The sequence below is a fragment of the Dermacentor silvarum genome, chromosome 4 (genome assembly GCF_013339745.2).
Source record: "Dermacentor silvarum isolate Dsil-2018 chromosome 4, BIME_Dsil_1.4, whole genome shotgun sequence".
In the NCBI taxonomy this organism is placed as follows: domain Eukaryota; kingdom Metazoa; phylum Arthropoda; class Arachnida; order Ixodida; family Ixodidae; genus Dermacentor; species Dermacentor silvarum.
The window spans coordinates 190,338,774-190,355,871 of NC_051157.2; the positions used below are offsets into that span (position 1 = coordinate 190,338,774).

General features: G+C 48.0%; 1 long non-coding RNA gene across 1 annotated transcript; it reads right to left on the bottom strand.

Moving 5' to 3' along the window:
• Window positions 1-11,849: 11,849 nt before the first annotated feature.
• On the bottom strand, window positions 11,850-13,073 carry LOC119450876 (uncharacterized). Its single transcript, XR_005191541.2, has 3 exons — window positions 12,921-13,073; window positions 12,331-12,546; window positions 11,850-11,941 (listed from the first exon to the last, which is right to left on the bottom strand). It is a non-coding gene; the product is annotated as an uncharacterized LOC119450876 (long non-coding RNA).
• Window positions 13,074-17,098: the final 4,025 nt, after the last annotated feature.

Consider the following 17,098-nt stretch of genomic DNA (forward strand, 5'->3'; position numbering starts at 1 on the left):
AATGGTGTAATTATTAACAGCATTACAGATACTGTGATGTGTCTTAATGACACAATGCTAATATAATATTAAAGCTGTCAGTTTCTCAGAGATGCATAGCTAAAAAAATAAAATTTGCAGACACATACCCAGCAAGTTTTTTTACATAACTGTGTGCAGGTTCCAAAAGTCCCAAGATTACCTAAGTAGTGGCATGTCATCTCCGCCTTATTTTCCTCTTCGAACAGGACTAACAGTGCCATGTAGAGTGTCTGCAATGAAGCTCCAGCTTTGTGTTGTCCCCTATTCTTGTGGCATGTCAAGCATTGCGAAAAATTCTGGTGTTGCCTATGCTAAAAGGGAGGGGCAAAATGGAACTAGGAATGCAAATTTTCAGCACACCGTCTTGTGGAATTTTCTGCATCCATTCTGATGTTGTAAATCCATTGTCACTACCAATAAAATGGCAGCAAACATATTAGACAGAGGTGTTGTACCCGGTGCCTTCTGCAGAAACCATAAGTCTATGAACACAAAAAATGTTTCCTCGTAACTAAAATAAAGCGACTGTGCACAGCTAGTTTGCCACTACATAAGGTTGCACGAATGCACCGGCTGTCACGAGATTACATAAGCTGATGTGCATTGGACTCGATCAGTACTTGGTGAGACTCCCTAGGAAAGGCACTGTCCTGAATAACTTGTTTCTTCGACCCGTGTGCGTTTAATTATTGGAGCTAGTTTACAGCCCCCCTCAAGAAGCCATAGGTGGCCATAGCCCTGAGGCTTCCACTCCCCTGCATGTATGCCTATTCCCAATGTTTACTCATGTGCCAGCAGACGACATGCTTTTCAATAACGCAGTGTAGGGTTGTCTCCAGTGTGTATCCAAATACATTGTGTGCTGTATTATCCTGCTTGCAGGTGAAAGGTTCCCTGGTGACTGCTTCTGTGATATGCCAGGAAAAGTATGTCAACATCTGGCACAGTCAGTCAAAGAAAGGGAAGCGTGCCTTGGGTGACATTACACTGGCTGCTGTAATTTTTTTTCACCGGCTGCAGCATGGCACAGTCCTTGCATTTTTTGAAGAATGCGGGTCTAGCCTGTTTCAGCGCGAGAACATACCATCGCTTGCAAAGCACGTTATTGCTTCCGGCAGTGAACGAGGTAATAGAATTTCTGTATTACAAAAATTGAGAGGACCACATTCTGTTGGTGCTTGGGTGTTGCAGCTGATAAAAATAATTGGTCAAAATCATGCACACTGTAACTGCACTGGAAGGTGTGTGAGCGTCTTTGAGATGTACATTTCATGACATGTTATACATGGCCTGCCTTTCATATTCAAAGGAATAGTTTTCAATAAATGCCTAACTAACTAGAAATTTCCATTCACCCTACAGAGTCGTTCTTTCTTTATGTGTTATGATGATGTCCATTTATTAGTGCTATATTTACAATTAACCGCTACAAGTGCTGTATTTAAAGAGCACAGAATGTTATTTGGTTGCCACATGCACTGCTCCTTGACCTCTGTTTCCCAGCAAAGCACATCGAGCAGAGCGCATGGGCGGTTGCCACCTGCAGAGCAGCAAATTTATCTCCTTCTGGCATTCGTTACCGCTTTTTTATTCCTTTTCACGACTCTTGGCCAATGTTTAGGTGCCATTTGCATGCTAAATAGTGCTAAAAAAATTTTAGAGCACAGACACCAAGAAAAAAAATTGTGCCTGCTCTCCCATTGTAATGTGCATTGGAGACTTCCCTTTATGACCGTCACATTGTTCATTATATTCAAGGGTGAGAGCCCAATTAACAAGTAAATTTAACTTTTTCTTGAACTCTTTGCTACAAGACCTTTTGCAGTTCGTACATGAGTAGTGCCAGAAAATGACATATTTTTTACACAACCACATACGGGGTAATAGTGTCTTCATTTTTAAAATTCTTGTATACATTATTGCAAGTACCCATGCTTATGACAAGCTCTCCAGCCTATTGACAAACAAGAGGCTTCTGAATGACATCCGCCAAATGTCGCCACACATGCAGACATTTAGCGTGGAACCTTTTCATGCGATAATCAATCGCTTCGCCCCGAAAGCTTATGCTTACTTATTCCATGGAATGTTTGCAAGGTCAGTTTGTTGTAGAAATTATTGTGAGCAAATGCATGCAGTGATAGTAAGGTCAAAACTACATGTGTTAGCATTTCGTGATACCCTTCAGAGTCCTCAGTTCACTGCACTACGTTAATAAGCAGTGTTGTGTAAAGCATACAAAGTCTGTATGGAAAGAATGACTTGATTCACTTTCTCCACAGTGGAATCAGTTTTTGAAGTCAATGGTTTTCTTGAATGGTCATCATCTTCAATAGAACTATGACCTTCTTCAAAATGTTTGCACCATTTATACATTGTAGCCTTCCCTCAAACTGCAGTCCCTGAGTTTCACAAACTTACTGCTGCCCTGACTCACTCATTTGACATCAGGCAAAAATCACCCAAATCAATTGACATCAGTTCACACAAACATGCAAGAGAAAACAAAGAGTGCATGTATAGAGAGTTGCTTTTGCCATCTGGTACACTAAATGTGCCACTAGATCGTGATAAAAGTGTGATTAAAATTTCATTACTTGTGAGACAGTAAATAAAAAAAGTTTGCGAATTTCCCAGACAGAACACATACTTAATTTCAGTTTCTCGTTGCCTTTCTTTATGCATTAAGTAGACTTCTCAGTCTGGGAAGTGTATTTTCCCTTTCAGAGTTTCTGCCTATGGTACTGTGCATATTGATGACTGTGAAAGTATATTCAATTAGTTGCCTTACTGCTTGCTTGTTGGGTTGGGCCAAGTGAACATAAAAAATATAGCGTGTACATAGCTGTTGCATATTTCTGTACTGCAGGACTGTACTGGCTGCCTTGCATTACAACGAAAATGCCGACAAGGGTCAAGCCATGACACAAAGTGGGGAACTTCGCTGGAAGGTTAAGCACCCGAAAGCGCGGAACGGAGAAGCAAGTGTCTCCTCTCTCAAGCAGGAGCCCACTTATGGTATGCAAGGGGCTGGTGTCCTTGTTATGGAATTTTGGCAAAATTGTCACCAGTGCTACTTTTTAAATAACTTTTCACAAACTGCATGCAACAGCAGCAACATACATTGAAACTGCTTATTTTCTGAGGCACTCTTTCTAAACATCGGGAACATGCCCTGAAATTTAGCGCACTAGCTCATTGAAGCTCGTAGAAAAATTCAGCTCAACCAGACATATATGAAGACTGCTTTCAGAATTGGAGAAACAAACTGAAACTGGCGAGACGGTATACGAAAAATATTTAAGCATTGTCTGTCTGTAAAGAGCAATTATTGTAATTTGTTTAGAGCAACAGCCTTATGCACATAATTGTTTGCATTTTCATAGGCTCACAGGAGCTCAGAAATGCTTTAGACTTGCTTACCACAATTTCGTAGCACTCAGTGCAAAATTTACTATTGTGTTTTTTCCACTTCGTTGCATATTCAGTGATCATGAGTGCCTCTTGGCCATGCAGGTTATGTGAACCGTCTATTCTGCACTCTTGAAGAGTACGTCAATGGAGGCACTCTATATGTCCTTCCAGCGAAGCCACCTCATGTCGCAAGTTCTTCAGGGCCTGTCGACAAGACATCACTTGTGCAATCCCACTTATCTAGGTTTGGGAAGCAGTAATTTCCTGGCCATTTCATGATCCCTGACGTGCCCTGCTCATGTGCAAGGCACAGCGCAAATGTCTTAGCATTTCCATATGTCTCAAAAGTTGTGCTTCGAAAGTAGCTGACTGTTCAAAAAGCTAGCGCTCTTTATAACCCTGTGTAATCAAACGTATCAGATTCTTCATGCCAAGCATAAAATATCTGCAGATCCCAGTCAGACACATCTTCACAGGGAATAACCTCTGTGGAACCACCAAGCACAGTTAACACTGGGGCTTTATTTGTATGTCCCTTCACTTGATTTACTCCATCGCTTCACTTCTTCCCCTCGCTCAGCCATCCCCCACTACATGCTCATGTCTAAACAGGCAACGCGCCGGAAGAAGGAAAGTTTGCCACAGATGGGGCAGACGAGCAGATAAAAATGTCGCAATAAATCAGCCGCTAATGTGGCATAGCAAATGTCTGCTATCCAAAACAGCCATTGCAACCTTCTTTTAAGACCAAGATCGAGGATAAGAGACTTCTGTCCGTAAGTTGCGATGACAGAAGTGTTCATAGCTTGTAGGGGGTTTGAACAAAGTGGTGGTGGCATGATTTACGCGTGATAATGTTGGAGCTCACGTCCAAGCTTACGTGCATCATCTGGTGCCTAAATTTGCACTATATCTAGTGTTTGTAATATGGCCAGTACAGGTCAGTCGTGCAAGACAATGCCAGCGTACAGCAGGGATAATAGTTTTTACATCGATGATGTGGCAACAACCATACTTTCAGTATGACTCATTTGTCAAGAGCTATTCAGCAATCATCAGCAGCAGCCTGTAAGGGCATTACTAAATAGAAATGGTTCAAAGGTGCACATTTCGTTTTACTTCCAGAAAGTAGACATGGACCAATTCTCTGTCGGACATAGTGCATCAAAACTCTGCGCCTGCATTACAAATGAAAAATTTCAGTGTGCATATTTTTGTTCTTTAACATGTTGGTGAAAATTAGCACTCATGCGTCCATACATATAGCTGTTCCTGTCCTTCTCATAGAGCAACAGCACGCACGCGACCTGCTTCCATAAGCCATGCGCAAAATTGTTTTAATGTGGAATGGGGTTTATTAACAACGGATGGCAGGCGGAAGTATTGCACGACGGGCACAAAGACAGCCTCAGCCGGCGTCAGCAGCTCGCGATCTCCGCTCGCACTTCCAGCCAAGACAGAGTCCCACTGCTGCGTCCGTTGCTTCATCCCCACTACAATACCCCGGTGGCGAAGGGAAGCCATCCTGGCGACTCAAGGCGACGTGAGAACAAGGGGGTCATGATATGGCTTTAGGCAGCTCACGTGGACCACCTGGCGGCCAAGACGACACTTGTCGGAGGTTGGGTTGAGCGGCTCAATGACAGATGACGGAAGATAGGCACTCGATGACGTGATAAGGGCCTTGGTACTTGGGGGCAAACTTAGGACTCAGGCTAGGGGAATGAAACGGTATGCGGAGCCATACGAGGGAGACGACGGCGAAAGCTTGTTCAGTCAGATTGCGGTCATGGCGATCTTTCTAGAGGGCTTGGTTGTCTGAAGTAAATGAATGGGCCAGCTGATGACACTCTTCAGCATATTGAGCCATTTCAGAAACTGGGCTGAATTCAGAGACGTCTGGACAATACGGCAAAATGGTGTCGAGAGGGGTGCATGGTTCGCGGCCATATAAAAGAAAGAATGGGGAAAAGCCGGTGGTCGACCGTGTCACGGTATTATAGGCGTAAGTGACGAACGGAAGAACGACATCCCAGAGTGGTCAGAAGCAATGTACATGGACAGCATGTCTCCCAGCATTCGGTTGAAGTGCTCTGTTAGTCCGTTGGTCTGTGGGTGGTAGGCTGTAGACGTGCGATGAACTGTACGGCATTAACGAAGGAGCTCCTGAAGGACATGGGATAAAAACACACGCCCTCTGTCGCTCAGTAGCTCGTTGTGGTGCGCCATGGCGGAGGACGAAATGATGTAAGACGAAGTTCGCAACATCACGAGCACCAGCCGAAGGAAGCGCAGCTGTTTCCGCATACCTCGTTAGGTGGTCTACTGCGACGATGACCCATCTGTTACCAGTGCAGAGCATGGAAGTGGGCCATAAAGATTGATTCCGACACAGTCGAAGGGTCGTGCAGGACACGGTAAAGGCTGCAGGAGTCTGGGCGAATGGAGAAATGGTTTCCGTTGTTGACACAATTGGCAAGACCGAATGTATTTTCGGACATGGTATACAGTCCACGCCAGTTATAACGTTGGCAGAGCCGCTCATACGTTTTCAGCACACCAGCGTGAACATGTTGGGGGTCAGCATGAAAGTATGCGCAGACATCGGACCGCATGTGGCTAGCGATGACGAGCAGCCATTTAGGGCCATCCGGTCGATAGTTGCGACGATACAATAGTTCGTCCCGTATCGCTAAATGCGTGGCTTTGCGGCGATGTGCGCGTGGGAGCGGAAAGAACATTCAGGAGAGAGGCGATCCAAGGGTCTTTTCACTGTTCAGATGGTATGTCTGTGGCGGTAAGAGAAGCAAAGGGAAAGGCACCAGTTGAATGCTGCTCTTCAGTCGAGTTCACGGGAGATCGGGAGAGCGCATCCACGTCAGTGCTTTCGCCCCAATCGGTACACCACGCGAATGTCAAATTGTTGCAGGAGAAGAGCCCAACGTCCAAGGCGACCAGAAGGATCCTTCAGGGAAGCCAACCAACACAGAGCGTGATGGTCAGTCACCACGTCAACAGTGTGGCCGTATGGACAAAACTTCCGTATTGCCCACACAATCGCGAGATACTCTTTTTCGGTTACTGAGTAGTTGGATTCCGTCTTGGTGAGGGCACGGCTAGCATAAGCTACAACATACTCGGAAAATGCTGGTTTGCGTTGCGCGAGTACTGCACCAAGACTGACACCGCTGGCGTCCGTGTGTACTTCGGTTGGCGCAGTCGGGTTGTAGTGGCGTAGAATGGGTGGTGAGGTAAGCAGATGCCGTAATGTAGTGAAGGCGTCGTTGCAGGCTTGAGTCCAATTTGATAGGTCACCAGGGCGAGCAAGTAGCTTCGTAAGTGGTGCCATGATGGAGGCAAAGTTCCGGACAAAGCGATGAAAATACGAGCATAAGCCCCCAAAGCTGCGCAGTTCTTTTAGTGTAGTCGGCTTAGGAAATTCCGCAACGGCGCGAAGTTTGTCAGGATCAGGAAGAATAGTGTTTTGACATTACATGACCCACTATGGTGAGCTGGCGAGCCCCGAAGTGACACTTCTTCAGGTTGAGTTGGAGGCTTGCGTTGGTAAGGCATTGGAGAATCGTGCGCAGACGGGCAAGATGTGTAGTGAAATCGGGGGCGAACACAACGACGTCATCTAGATAGCAGAGACAGATCTGCCAGTTTAGACCGCGTAAAATGCTGTCCATCATTCGCTCGAATGTTGTAGGTGCATTGCAAAGTCCAAATGGCATGACTGAATTCGTACAGGCCGTCTGGTGTGACGAACGCGGTCTTTGGACGGTCACACTTGGCCACCGGGACTTGCCAATAACCCGAACGCAAGTCGAGCGATGAGAAGAATTCGGCGCCTTGTAGACAATCGAGGGCGTCGTCTATGCGAGGAAGAGGGTAAACATCTTTTCTAGTAATTTTGTTGAGACGCCGGTAGTTCACACAAAACCTAATGGAACCGTCTTTCTTCTTCACCAGCACATCGGGGGATGACCAAGGACTACAGGAAGGCTTGATGACTCCACGCTGAAGCATGTCGTTAACTTGTTTCGTAATTATACGACGCTCCGCTGGTGATACGCGGTAAGGGCGCTGGCGCAAAGGGGTGTTGTTTCCGGTGTCAATTCTGTGAACAACGGTGTTCATTCGACCTAATGATGCTTGAGGGAAGTCAAAAGAGCTTCTAAACTCGTTGAGAAGGGAAATAAGCTGCGCACGTTGATCCGGAGCGAGGTTACTGTCGATGGCAGGGGAAAATTCGTCCGAGCACACATCATCAGATGCAAGGGGAGGTGTCAACGCGTTCAGCTCAATGTTCGGATTGGGCTCGTAAGAATCAATAAGCACAATAACATCATCGTCAACTGACTGAATGTGGCCAAGCGTCTCATTACGGCGCAACGTGACAGGGCATGAGGTAGCGTTGGAAATAAGTATTCTGGAGGCATCCTGGTGAAGTGCTAGGACGGCAAATGGCAGCGATGCATGGTGGCGGCGACTGAATACGTCAGACGGCGTGAACAGAACTGTAGTTTCAGTAAGGGCAGCACAGTAAACAGGAACAATGACGGCACTGAGAGGGGGTAGGTCAGTGTCAGCAGCCACGACAAGCTTGTCAACACCAGACACGGGCATATGGACAGAAGGTACATCGCCAAATACACACAGTTCAACCTGAGCGTGAGCGCAGTCTATAACGGCGTAATGGCGCAACAAAAAATCCCACCCAAGGATCACATCATGAGAACACGAAGTCAACACAATGAACTCAATGTTGTACAGTACGTTGCCAATGACGACCTTAGCCGTGCATGCTGCAATCGGATGGATTCGCTGTACGCTTGCAGTACTGAGGGAAAACGCTGTAGGTGGCGTTGTGACTTTATGAAGTGAGCGGCAAAGTTTCTGACTAATGACAGATATAGTGGCACCGGTATCGACGAGCGCAAGAGTTCGTATACCTTCAACAAAAACTTCGACAACGTTGGCTGGGGACAAGCGAGGACTTACACAGGTCGATGACGACGCAGCTCGTGCCTCTGGAGCTGCGGCAGTCAGTTTTCCGTCTCAGCGGTGGGGCGGCAACGCATCGGTGACAAAGAACGGTGGCGTGGCGAGGGTGAGCGACGGGACTCAAAGGGTTGAAAGTTGGAGTCAGTCTGGGGGTCTCGTGCGTATACCTCAGGTGGCGCGTCTTGTCGAGTGTAGTGCCGGGGGCGGAATGAATAGTCGCGGTATCTTGGTGCCCCAGAGGCAGCTGCGAAGTGCCTACAACAGAAGCGTGCGACGTGACCAGGAATTCCGCAAACGTAGCATATCGGTCGATTGTCGGTAGTGCGCCACGGGTTGATGATGTGCTGCTGTGCACCAGGGAATGGCGCCGATGGCTGTCGGAGAGGTTGAGGGGCCAATGCTGGCGGTCGACGCGAAGGCATTGCAGCGGCAGCCGCATAAGTGAGTGGTGCAGCAGCAGGTGGTGGCTGAGAGGCGGACGGCAGCACCTCGGAGACCTGCTCCTGAATGACTTGTCTGAGAGACGGCGCGAGATTGTGCGTAGGCACTTCTGGGGTCGGCAGATACGATAAACACGAGATCTGCCGTGCCACTTCCTCACGCACATACTCTTTGATTTGCGACAGTAGCGTCTCGTGATCACCTCCGATGGTTAAAGCGGGAAGGGAATCGTCTGGTGTTGTCGGCCGCCTCACTAAGACGCGTTGCCGACAGAGCTCGTCAAAGCTCTGGCACAAGGTCGTAAGCTCAGCTACCGTGCATGGGTTCTTTGCCAGCAGCATTTGAAAGGCGTCGTCGTCAATGCCTTTCAAGACGTGCTTTATCTTCTCCTGCTCGGGCATAGACGGATTCAGGCGCTTGCACAAGTCGATGACGTCTTCTATGTAACTGGTGAAATTGTCACGTTACTGCTGCGCACGTCCGCGGAGGCGCTGTTTGGCATGGAGCTTGTGCACGGCAGGGCAGTCAAACACATCTGCGAAGCGTTTCTTGAACTCACTCCATGTAGCGATGTCTGACTCATGGTTGTGGTACCACAGGCTTGCGACGTCTTTGAGATAGAATGACACATTCTGCAGTTTCGACAGGTTGTCCCACTTATTGTTGCCGCTCGCCTTTTCGAATGTGGCCAGCCAATCTTCCACATCGTGGTCATCTGTTCCACTAAAGAAGGGAGGGTCGCGCAGGCGCCGGTTACGATGACCTGTGGAGATTGGGCGGTGGCTTGTTGGGTGACTTCGTCAGGCATTGTTGGGGCAGGTAGTAGCGTCCGACTTCGGAGTTCCAGGTTTGCAGACCCAGCACCTCCACCACTTTGGAAGGGGGTTTATTAACACCGGACGGCAGGCGGAAGTATTGCACGGCGGGCACAAAGGCAGTCTCAGCCGGCGTCAGCAGCTCGCGATCTACGCTCGCACTTCCAGCCAAGACAGTCCCACTGCTGCGTCCGTTGTTTCATGCCCACTACAAATGTATTCTTTCCATGCACAATCAGTGAATGTATTGCACTACCGAGGGACATTATTTTGGCTGACGGTGCAAATCTATTTGAAACTACATTGCAATCTATACTGTAACTTAGATGATGTGCAATAATAAAACATGCTAATGGAAGGTAGAAGACAACAAAGTTGGACTGTACTGCGAGCCTCTCCGTAGGTGGCCTACCTTTAGCTATCATCTCTCATCCCGTGCAGAACAGGCCTGTTGTATCACCCGGCTATGCACTCTGGCATCCCAGCAGCATTCAAAGACGCGGTACGACACCTGCCATCAACACGTTTCTTATGCTAAAGGTGACCTTGTGTGACTGTAGACGCCGTGGTTTGTGTCAGAAGTTCTTGGCCCGCTATTCTGGCCTGTTCGTCATTCTTGAACACCTTAGTGACGTTACGTATGTAATCTTTCGTCTCAGAAGCACCCGTCGCTGCTTTAGTAAGAGACAATTGACTTACACCGCACGCCTCAAGCTTTACCACCATTGATCCTCTGATTGACTTGCCCACTGGGCATCGTCTGCAAATGGGGAAATGAAACGTGCTAATGCAAATGAAGACAGTGAAGTTGCACTGTACTTCAATTGTCTTCGTAGATGGCCTACCTTGAGCTATCATCTCCCATCCTGTAAATAAATGTGACGCATGGTCACAATATTTATCTTGGTTTTCTTTCGGAGCTTGTTACGTTTCTTGTACTAATAAACATTTCTGCTGCTACTTCTGCTTTTTGATGTAATGTAACATTGTATTTACGCTAGTTATTGTTGTGAAAGGGCCATGACATATTCGTCTGACTACAGTGTTCTCAGTTTATCATTGTAACCGTGAGTGGAAAGCCCAATACGGTTACGAAAAAAAAACTCAAAAACTTTCTATTTAAACAATTGGTGCCTCTGAGCCCCTTCTGACAGCAACTGCCACTTTAGAATGGTCTGTGCAACATCAGCAAGTGAGGGGCTACTACTTTGTTGTCTCTCGTGTTTTATCTTTTTGAACCACCTTGTAACCTCACCCGCTTCGTTTCTGCATCATTCTGACAAAAAAAAAAGTGGCCAGTTCTGCCATTGTTAATGAAATCTTGTCTAATATAGCACGACTTGGCATAAGCCTTGGCTGAATTGGCAGAATGGATGATGGCACATGACTACAAATGGACAATTGTCTAGTCTAATACGCGTCGTCTTGTGCCATTTGTTGCAAGGTGAACTTGTACCAGATAGGCCAAGAAGCCTGACTTTGCACAAGCCAGTTTCCTATTTCTGAGAGCTGCCTATGTAGTTAAATACACACAACCACTACGCCCTCTAAAAATGTTTTGTGCAGCTACTCCTCGGTGCAATTGTGCATGACACAAATACATAATGCGCTCCACTCGCTGCTATAACGTTGCACTTGGAAGTAGCCATTCGGTATGTGCATGTAAAGAAAGCGAATAATTTCTAAATGCATGTCATGTCTCTGAGGGTTTCTAGTTTTCATTGACTGAAATGTATTGCATGAATTGTCTGGTAACAATAAATGGAGATGATGTGATAAGCAGAAGTCAGAATGGCAATGATTGAGTAGATAAGATTACGTATAGCCCTTGTATTTACTGAACTCGAAATATTCTATCAGTCTTTGCTATCATGTCAACTGTAGATGTTTAGGCCACAACAAGTGATGCAGACCTTGGTCGTGGCCCTGTTAGCAATAATACCATCTATTTTGTGAATAAAAGTATGTATTTTACAATTTGTTCAGAAGGCAATTCGTAACTTCACGTGTAATGCAAATTTAGTCCTGAACCCTCTTGTTACACAGCATTGCAGCAGCACAAACAGGCACATTTTGTTCTTATTTTTATAATAATCCGGATATTTAAATCCTGCATACACCTCAGATGGAAGGCGTCCCTCACAGCAGTAGCGACACAGCTGGGCAGCACCTTCCTGTTGCCCCGTCCCAGCCGATGCCACACCCACCGTGCAAATTGGCGGTATGCAGTGTATCTGTACCGCCTGAAAATAAATGAACAAGGTTAAGAAAATATTAAAGATAACGCTAATTAGCGCGTGTGATGCCTCCTGTAGCGTGCTGCCGGTGTCAAAAGTATAGGGTCCGCGGCATCTGAGGAAAGGCAGAATATTTTCATGACCCCTGCAGGAATCGGGGGTAATTCAACGTTGTCTGAGATACCGTGAACTGTAAATTTGTGAAGTCAACTGCACGTCTCTTAGAAGTTACGTGCGTGCTACGATTGATTAGCTCAAACACTAACACGGAAGGTTGGATGGACGTATTACATAATGCTGCGACGTGAGATCACAAATAATTCCCGACCGAAAATCTAATATTGCGAACGTCGTGCTTTGAGTCGAGGCCGCGGTGTAAAGGTGTAAATAAATACCTGTGGATTTCCGGGGCCTATACAAGTGCCGGACGGTCTTTCATGAGGGCGTAATACGCCACTTCAAGGGCATGCACGTTCAGGCAAGCCTGAACAAAGGTGGGGTGGCTTGTGATGCATGCCTCATTGCCCTGAAGTGCGTCCACACGGTCGAGCTCTGTGCAGCACACTGACTCGAGCTGCGTCTCCATTGCCCTGCAGTGTCCACATTGGCACCTGCGATAATCGCGATGCAACGTGAAACGTGCACTCTGCTGGCTCCGCACACTGCAATTCGCTGATGTTGCTGAGCATCGTAGTTAGTTTTTACAAATTGTACCCTCAGGGTAACATAAATAAACTGTCTGCTGTTAGACGGGCATATAAAGCAATTAGCCATCGCTCATTCGAAAACCAGATTAAATGTAAGTACATCGAAGCATGCAATTACCATGCCTATAAACACACGGATACATTGCATATATATGCCGCAGCATTTATTGCTCTTAAGACGTTATGAAAATTGAGATTAACTATGTTGAAAATATATACACGCTACTGTTAAATACTGTGCAGGCCACAATGTTCAACGCCGATTTGTTGCGTCTTACCATTGAACGTGGCCGATGCGAGGGTTTTGTTCAGGTTCGTTCTTGCCGTCGCCGGCCGCAATATCCGAGTCACTGCTCTCTAGAGGGTCAAATTGAAAGGGATTGGCCACGTCTAATACGGCAGGGACTCCTACATGCAGGAAATCGTCGCCGCTGTACGAAGAAAACGAGGACGACGACGACGATGATGGCGAGGATAGCGAGGACATGGCAAATCACATGCAGGCGTAGCAGACGAACCAGCAAAACGAAGCTCGCACGCTGCGCGTCACAGCATACGTCGTGGCTTTTTGCGATCATGCGCCCACGTTGTTTACAATCCCTCTTCTCCCGTCTCGTTGCTCTCTGAAACCGAAACTCAGAGTGGTTGCTACAAAAAATACTCCAGATAATTACCTGTCGCGTTCTGAAGTAAATGAGGTTTCATACCATGATTACTGAGTCAGTAACTACCTATTAAAGCAGAAAAAACCACATGGAAATTTTTTGTGTCAGTACTCCTTGAACACCAAGAGCTATGAAGCACTGAAACCAGGCGGCAGCAAACAAAGCACAGTTGCTGATTGCAATGCGGCTCTCCTCGAGCAGGAGAGAAGTGTACTGGTTGCCAGACGCTGCGTGTTTATAACTTAAAGCTGCGGCTTCCCGCCAGAATCTGGATGTGAAAATCGGGTTGGCGTTATCCGTCTGCGTGGCTCACGGAAGAGGCGCAGATGAAGCAAATAGCTGATGTGAAGTCACGTGACGCACCGTCCGGCCCTGCAAATCCGAATTCGGTCCTTCGCCTGGATGCACCATAACCATCGACTCAGGGCATCAAATAGGTTGTTTAAAACTAAATACCAAAACTACCAGAAAAGAATCTATCTCGGAGCCTAACTCCGCCTTAATGTCTCTAAGTCAGTCCTATCCTTTGCTTGCCAAAGTCTGGCCACCCTGGCCCTGGCCTAACTGCGTCGCAAAGAGGAAACGTGGGCTCTTACAGATCGTCGTCGTGAAGTTCAACCCGCGTCGGGCTCGTCCGCAGCATTGAGGGTGTCCTAGGTGCCGACGCCTCGTGTTGTCTCTTGTCGGTGGTGAGCTCGTCGGTGTTTCGTCGGTGATAAGCTCGGCAGGGATGGCGCTCGGCGCTGCTTAGGCCCACCTGCATAAGCCTAGCGTCGGGGTGCGTCACAACCTCTTCGTGAGTGCCGACGTGGCGTTCCGAGGAGAATCGAACGTGCCGGTCCTGCCGTGAGAGGCTGCAGCCAGTCCAGGAGCCTCGCTCGAACTTGCCGAGGTCAACGGCCACACCTTGGACGGCCAACGTCACGGACTCGGCCAGACCCCTAAGTCTCCCGTCGCCAGAGCGGAGCTGGCGATGCGACCTTCCTGGCCCGGAGCCACGTCGATAATCAAAGGACAGCGCCGTTCGTCCCTCGATTACGCCTCGGCTCACGCGCCTCGCGCGCTCACGACGTTCGGAACGCTCTGTTTATATCGTCCTCTTCTTTTCTCGCCACAGGCGACCTCTTACATGTGACATAGGTCCCCTCTTCAAGAGTTTTTTTCCAAAAAACTTCTTTCTCTTGGCCGTCTCTATGGAGAACTGAACTCTTCTTTGACTTGCGCACTCCTTGTGTACTCGGGGCTCATTACTGATCACCACACTTTCGCGCACATTTCACCTTACACCACACACTGCACTGCACTGGACTGTTCGCAATGTTCACAAGTTCATTGACCCAAACACTTCTACATGAATAAATCCCGCATCCAAACACATTTTGCAATAATCCAAACACCCCACACATATGTACTGATGTTCTCCCCCTATACACTTGTTATTTACACACAATTGCACCAACTAACAATGCAACTATCCGAGGGCCATCCTAAACGATAGACCTTTTGTAGCCTACCAGTTATACCCGTTCACTTTTTCCGCCTTTTCCTGAACTTCCATGCATGCCTACTTTCTTTCTGCTTCCTTCTCCCTCTTATGCCGGCACATTTCTCGTGCAGCTTGGAAGCTCTCTGCCTTAACTTTAGCTTCTTCATCTTATTCTTTCTTCTCGACCAGCCCATATTCTCATGCACACGCGTTTTCTTACGCTGTCTTGCTTTCAACATCCTGTGCAGGCTTATCCTACCCTTACACATTCCGTTCGAGTTCTTGCTATCCTTACAAGCCTCCCCTTTTAGACAACTCTGGAACCCATCACCTTTCTCATTGCTGTCGGAGGTTGACTGCCATATCATTTCTGATGCTTGGTTATCCCTGACACAAGCTTCAATCGCTAATGCTCCGTCGTCCCGAGGTGGAGCTGCTTTTTCTTCTACTACCTTCTGCTTCTCGTTTAAGCAAACCTTAATCTGTATATCAGCCATCTGCTCATCTTGGTCACTATGCTTCAAGGGCTCCTCACTAGGGCGCTTCTCCACTACGACCTCACAGGTGCTCTCTACTCTGCCTGTGTCTTTTGACATCTCTCCGCTGTCAGGCTGCTCTATTTCGCTAACGTGCCTGCTTTCTATCTTTTTCTCTGCCTCATTCTCTTTCATTTTCGATGCCTGTGCTCTCTCTCGTAGCATCCTTATTCCTCTCTAGAGACTGTTTCTGTTCCTCATAAGCTTTCTTAGCTGCGGCATGCTCCGCTAATCTCGCCGCCTCTCCTACTCGACACCGGCTTAAGGCGTTAGCCCACTCATTCCTTGCCCAGCCTTGCCCGACCGCTTTTCTCTCAACGGGATGCAAATCCGCATCTAAATCATCTCTACTCTCATCAGACGCTCCCATCAATTTCATGGGGCAAATGTGTTTTGGCCTGGGCGAAGTAGAGTCGAATGATGCCGTACTAGGGAAAATCGACCCCTTGCGAGACCTGGCGTTCATCTCCGCTATTGTAATCTTTAACTCCAAATTTTCTTTTTCCCTTTTGTGCTTTTGTTCCTGCTCCGCGTGTGCTCGTTCGTGCTTCTCAAGCTCTCGTTCGTGTTCTTTTTCTTGTTGCGTATACTTGAAAAACGCCATCGCCTCCTCCTTCGACATATTTAAATCCTTCGCTACCGCCGCCAAACGTTCCCACTCCATCTTTACAACTCCCGAGTATCGGTGACTGGGCCGTATCAATCCTGGCAGGCTCGCCAATATTTTGTCACCTACTCGTTTGGGAGGCGGAGTGTTGCGTACATGCGCTACTCTCGATGGAGGAGAGACACGACTGGCAGCACAGCAAACGGGGATTTAATATTTACAAGAACGGTAGAAGCACGCGGCACACAACACTAAAACCGTAACTCAAAACTAAGGACATAACTCAACAAAAATGCTTACTCAATACAAAACTCTGACTAAATACCAAAACTACCAGAAAAGAATCTATCTCCGAGCCTAACTCCGCCTTAATGTCTCTAAGTCAGTCCTATCCTTTGCTCGCCAAAGTCTGGCCACCCTGGCCCCGGCCTAACTGCGTCGCAAAGCGGAAACGTGGGCTCTTACAGATCGTCGTCGTGAAGTTCTTGTCGAACCCGCGTCGGGCTCGTCCGCAGCATTGAGGGTGCCGTAGGTGCCGACGCCTCGCGTTCTCTTTTGTCGGTGGTGAGCTCGTCGGTATTTCGTCGGTGATGAGCTTGTCAGCGATGGCGCTCAGCGCTGCTTAGGCCCACCTGGATAGGCCTGGCATCGGGATGCGTTGCAACCTCTTCGTGAGTGCCGACGTGGCGTCCCGAGGAGAATCGAATGTGCCGGTCTGCCGCAGAAGGGGGATCCTCTCTGGGGTGCCCGGTCCTGTCGTGAGAGGCTGCAGCCGGTCCAGGAGCCTCGCTCGAACTTGCCGAGGTCGATGGCCACACCTTGGACGGCCAACGTCAGGGACTCGGCCCGACCCCCAAGTCTCCCGTCGCCAGAGCGGAGCTGGCGATGCGACCTTCCTGGCCCGGAGCCACGTCGATAATCAATGGACAGCGCCATTCGTTCCTCGATTACGCCTCGGCTCACGCGCTCGCGCCGTTCGGAACGCTGTTTATATCGTCCTCTTCTTTTCTCGCCACAGGCGACCTCTTACATGTGACAGTACTGATATTTTCTATTTTGGACTTGCAGGCAGCCAACTCAATTTCGATTTTCTTTTTTGCTTTTAAGAAGGCGAACTTTGGATTTGTAGCGCACGATTCTGACTTTTTTCATCAAGGCCACA